This window comes from Schistocerca serialis, chromosome 10 (genome assembly GCF_023864345.2).
Source record: "Schistocerca serialis cubense isolate TAMUIC-IGC-003099 chromosome 10, iqSchSeri2.2, whole genome shotgun sequence".
Taxonomy (NCBI): Eukaryota; Metazoa; Arthropoda; class Insecta; order Orthoptera; family Acrididae; genus Schistocerca; species Schistocerca serialis.
The window spans coordinates 180,412,053-180,418,075 of NC_064647.1; the positions used below are offsets into that span (position 1 = coordinate 180,412,053).

At 43.5% G+C, this 6,023-nt stretch overlaps 1 non-coding gene across 1 annotated transcript; it reads right to left on the reverse strand.

The window, feature by feature from the left end:
• Window positions 1-5,718: 5,718 nt before the first annotated feature.
• Window positions 5,719-5,790, reverse strand: Trnaw-cca (transfer RNA tryptophan (anticodon CCA)). Its single transcript has one exon. It is a non-coding gene; the product is annotated as a tRNA-Trp (tRNA).
• Between the last annotated feature and the right edge of the window lie 233 nt (window positions 5,791-6,023).

Sequence of the window (6,023 nt, forward strand, 5' to 3'; positions counted from 1 at the left end):
TGCTGTTAGGTGATAAAGTACTGTTGGGGTGTTTGTTATATACGAGGGGCGTTCAACAAGTAATACAACACATTTTTTCCGGGAGCAGATCGGTTTTATTCAGGATTCCATTCCAATACACCATATTATTCCCCACTCTTTTTGCTACAAAACTCTTATGCCCCATTCCTGCGAGGACCTGTGGACCTGCATGGTACCACTCTACTGTTCGATGTCAGAGCTAACATCCTGCAGCATCAATAGCCTCCTCTTCATCCACAGACTGCTTCCTGTGGTATACATCCTTTGTTGTGAATAACATGTGGAGGTCGATTAAGAGCGAGATCCGGGCTGTAGACCAAGTGCTGTGGTTACCACACTGAACTCGCGCTCTGGAGGCCGACATTTTCAATCCCACTTCCGGCCATCCTGATTTAGGTTTTCCGTGATTTCTCTAAATCGCTCCACGTAAATGACAGGATGGTTCTTTTGAAAGGGCACCGCTGACTTCCTTCCCCATCCTTACCTAACCCGATGAGACCAATGACCTTGCTGTTTGGTCTCTTCCTCGAAACAACCCACCCACTGTAGGGTAGGTGAGGAAGAACAGGGCGATGAAGATTTGTGAGCTCTTCTTGTGTGCACAGACGTGTGTAGATGTTGCATTGTCATGGAGAAGAAGAAATTCGTTTGCATTTTTGTGGCGTCGAACACGCTGAAGTCTTCCTTCGGTTTCCTCAGGGTTGCATAATATACTTGATACTTGACCGTTGCTCCATGAAGGACGACATCTATGAGGAAAGCCCATTTAGAGTCTCAGAAGAGCGTCGCCATGACTTTACTGGCTGAGAGTGTGGCTCTGAACTTTTCTTTGGAGGAGAGATGGTCTGGCGCGACTCCATTGGGTTTGTTTTCGGTTCAAAGTGATGAAGCCACATTTCATCGCCAGTGACGTCCAACAAAAATCTGTCTCAATGAGCCTCGTGGCACGCAAGCTATTCCGCACAAGTGGACTGTCGTTGCTCTTTATGGTCTTTCATTAGACGGCGGGGAACCAGTAGTGGACGACTGTGTCAGCACTGCCGACAGAGACGTCAGTTTGTGCAGCGAGATGTTTGATTCTGATCTGTCGATCACCTCGAATGAGAGTGTCCACTCGTTCCAACATCGTAGGAATCACAGCTGAGTTGCGGCGGGTCGGCATGCGGGAGATCGGACCTTGTTACGATGATGACCAACGCCTCGCTCAACGACTCACCGAGCTTTTGTTCACAGCCAGGTCTCCGTAGACCCTAGATAACGAAAAGTGTTAGGTCATCCACATGAGTGCTTAAAGGAACTTCTCGCCATTTTCTGGGGGAAGGGAGGGGGAGGGGAGTGGAGGAGCTTAGATTAGTGGAGGTTGCCTGATTGACCTATTTTCCCGCCAAAATTAGAACGTCCTGTAATGACGTCATTGCAATGTTTCCATATCTTGGATCCGCCATGTTGATTAAATTTGGCAGCAATGCAGAGTGGTCATGATCTCTTTGCCCTACTACTTGTAGACTTAGAGAAAGCCTTTGACAATGTTGACTGGAATACTCTCTTTCAAATTCTGAAGGTGGCAGGAGTCAAATACATGGAGTGAAAGGATACTTGCAAAATCAAATGGTTCAAATGGCTCTAAGCACTATGGGACTTAACATCTGAGGTCATCAGTCCCCTAGAACTTAGAACTACTTAAACCTAACTAACCTAAGGACATCACACACAGCCATGCCCGAGGCAGGTTCGAACCTGCAACAACAGCAGCAGCGCGGTTCCGGACTGAAGCGCATAGAACCACTCTGCCACAGCGGCCGGCGTCTATTTGCAATTTGTACAGAAACCAGATGGCTGTTATAAGAGTCGAGGGACATGAAAGGGAAGCAATGGTTGGGATGGGAGGAAGGGCTGTAGCCTATCCCTGATGTTATTCAATCTATATATTTAGCAAGCATAAAGGAAACAAAAGAAAAATATGGAGTTGGAATTCAAATCCACGAAGAAGAAATAACTCGGAGCTTTTCTGATGACATTGTAATTCTGTCAGAGGCAGCAAAGAACCTGGAACAGCAGTTGAACAGAATGGAAAGAGTCTTCGTAAGACGAACAAAAGCAAAATGAAGGTAATGGAATGTATTCTAAGTAAATCAGGTGATGCATAGGGATTTAGATTAGGAAATGACGCACTTAAAGTAGTAGATGAGTTTTGCTATTTATGAAGCAAAATAACTGATGATGGTCGTAGTAGAGAGGATATAAAATGTAGACCGGCAATGGCAAGCAAAGCGTTTATGAAGAAGAGAGATTTGTTAACATCGAGTATAGATTTAAGTGTCAGGAAGTCTTTTCTAAAAGTATTTGTATAGAGCGTAGCCATGTGTGGATGTGACACATGGACGATAAATAGTTTAGACAAGAAGAGAATAGAAGCTTTCGAAATGTGGTGCTACAGAAGAATGTTGAAGATTACATGGGTAGATCGCGTAACTAATGAGGAGGTACTGAATAGAATAGGGGAGAAGAGGAATTTGTGGCTCAACTTGACTAGAAGAACAGATCGATTGGCAGGGCATGTTTGAGGCATCACGGGGTCACCAAACCAGTATTGGAGGGCAGCGTGTAGTGTAAAAATCGTAGTGGGGGACCAAGAGATGAATACACAAAGCAGATTCAGAAGGATGTAGGGTGCAGTAGTTATATGAAGATGAAGAAACTTGCACAGGGTAGAGTAGCATGGAGAGTTGCATCAAACCAGTCTCTGGACTGAAGACCACAACAACAACAGTCAACGACTTTTTACCTGTCGTTCACTTCGGTATACCTGTTAGTATTAAATTTTTCTAACGGCCTACCGGTTTCAGAACAATAGTGATTTATAAAGTAGGGAAGTACCTTTATACAATCTGTAATGCTAAATTACACCAAGTCAAACACATAATAATAATAATTTGTTCCAAAATACAAGGTTCGTTCAGTAGGTACTGCCCCACATTTTTTTGAAAATGCCATTAATATACATAGACGAACGTCCTTGTTGGTGCTTCACAATTGATGTTTATTCTGTGCGCCGGTGAATTTTCGAACCGTTCTGGAAGATGACAGCCGTAATATTGCGTCAATATGGCGTCTACACACGATTCACAAGCAGCGTGCTGTTATTTATTCTTGTGTGCAGAAAAAGAAACAGTGGTGAACATCTATAAACGTTTTTGTGCAGTGTATGGCGATGCTGCAGTTGATAGGTGTACAGCTGGGCGATGGGTAAAGGAAGTTACAGCCTCAGGAAACGCAGAAACAGAATTCCACGATCAGCCAAGCTCGGGACGTCCTGTCACAGCCACTGCTCCAGACATGTTGAATCGTGCGGATTGCATTATTCGTGCCGACCGGCGCATCACAACTCGACAATAGGCTCTGCAGTTGTTGAACGGTATTGGAAGTGCGTCTGCAATGATCGAGACTCGGATATTCAAAGAAGAGCTTACGATGGGTTCTACGAATGCTCACAGTGGACCACAAGGAAAGGCCATTTCATCTGAATTGTTGGAGCGTTTTGAGACCGACGGAGAGGCCTTTCTGTCGCGGATAGTTACGGGGAACGAAAGCTGGGTGCACCACTTCGCGCCGGAAACAAAAAAGCAATCCATGGAGTGGCATCATCCTCATTCACCACAAAAGAAGAAATTCAAGACAACTCCCTCTGCCGGAGAAGTCATCGTGATAGTCTTCTGGAATTGTGATGGCGTCATTCTCGTGGATGTGATGCCAAGAGATTGAAACAACAATTTAGAGGCATGCGTGAAGACAATAAAATCAAGAACCGTCTCTGACGTGTTCGATCGGACAAGAATCCAGCAGAAACCTTCCTCCAACACGATAATGCACGCCCACACACAGGTATGAGAACTCGGGAACACATCGCCAAATTGGGTTGGACGTCATTGCCTCGGCCACCCTACAGTCCAGACTTGGCACCCTCGGACTTCCATCTCTTTGGGCCGCTTAAAGATTCTCTATGGGGAACACACTTTAAAGATGACGAGAGTGTCAGTCATGCAGTGAAAAAATGGCTACGCCTATAGGACAACAGCTTTTACCAGCAGGGAATACATGCTCTTCCACAACGTTGGCGTACGGCTATAGAACGTGATGGAGACTATGTAGAAAAACAGGACATGGACAAGACATGTTGATGTATATTGTCAAAAAATTCAGACCCTTAGCAACAAATATGTTCTGAGAAAAAAAATGTGGAGCATCACTTATTGAACGACCGTCGTACTTTATGTAAAAATTGGGTGAAAACCTAATAAAAATATTCGTGCAGGAATGTTCTCTCTATGCAACTAGTTGAAGACAGTTTGTTTACTGGCATATGCGTTTCGCTTCTTTTATTTGTGCAGCATCTTCAGTAGCCTGTAATCCATGTTTCTTTTTATAAATATAATAAACGTATTATGTGGTAGTTACAATATATTACTACGTTACATTTCGTCACGTTTTTCTCTTGGTTCTAGGTTGAATCAACTTTTGTAGCACAAATTTCGTCATGTGAAACAATAGTTTGGTGTTACTTACGTTTTCAGCACTGTTCGCCCATGTGTGTGGTCCTGGAGATGTGTGCATTAGTCTCTATGCTCCAGTTGGCCGATTTCTGCCGTTCTTTCACCCACATTTGTTTTAACACATCGCTTACATCACTTGCGCTTTAAATTTTTATGTTCAACATGTGTGTCGTGTTGCCAACTGTCGCTGCGTGTTTATCTTTCATACACATGCGCTAACAATGCTGGAAATCGTAACAGCGATGGATAATTCCACATCATGAAATTTGTGCTACAAAAGTTCATTCTAACCTAAAAACAAAAGAAAGACATGACAAAATGTAAAATAGTATCTTATCGCAACTACCACATTTATGACATTTATTACATGTATAAAAAGAAACAGTATTATAGGCCCCTGAAGATGCTTCACAATTAAAAGAAGCGAAACGCGTATGGCAATAAACAACCTGCATCCATTACTTGCATAGGCGGAACACAATTCCATGAATTCTGAAGCAGTTAAGGAACGACGGAAAACAGGAAAAATTACTAAGTCACCTGCCGCCTACAGCCTATCATGAAAGCTGGAACGCTCACTAATGAGCGGTTGGTTGACTACCACCGTGTTAGACAGAACCGTATAGTAGATTTTACAGTCAGTTGTACATAGAGAGAAGAGACTACTGTTCTCTACTGTATCAAGGGATACGTTAGAGTACTGTGATAGTAACAAATATACATATACAGTCCTGTGGACATGGATTGTTTCAAAGTTAAGTATTTTATCTTGTCGAAGTTATAATAAAGTAGTCTAATATTTTGTGCGTTTTGTAACCACTCTGCCATCTCTAGAAGTGACACTAAGAATCCATTGAAGTACCGAAGAGTGCTTCTTTCGTTCGGGACAGCAGCAGTCATGCAGAGATGGAGAGGCTTCCACAGCATACAAAGCTACGTCAGACCAGCCTTCGGACTGCAGACCACAACACATGGAAATTAGAGGACTACTTTTCAACGAAGAATTGTTTGACCCAGCGTTTCAACGGATTTCTGGAATACCTGTTTCCATTCTACGCACTCGTTAGTTCGGAACCAAAGTGTGAAACGCATTAAGATGTGTCCATTCGACATCACTTTGAACACGTTGGAAGAGATGAAAATAATTTGACTCCGACGTGATTTGAACACGCAACCTTCTGATCTGGAGTCAGACGCGCTACCGTTGCGCCACGGAGTCAGTCAGCACTGATGCCTTACCCACCAAAAGTTATCTTGATTTGAACTTCTTTTCCTGAGATACTGGTATGCAGAGGCGTAGCTAGACCGGAGCAACCGAGCCGTTGCCCTGGGCCACCTGAGCATGACTGGGTCCTGTTGCCCGAAAAAAAGAAATGAAAAAAAAACCAGAAGATGAAAACAGAAAAATTAATAAAATCAGCGAGCCAAATGGTCTTTCCTTATATTGAAATG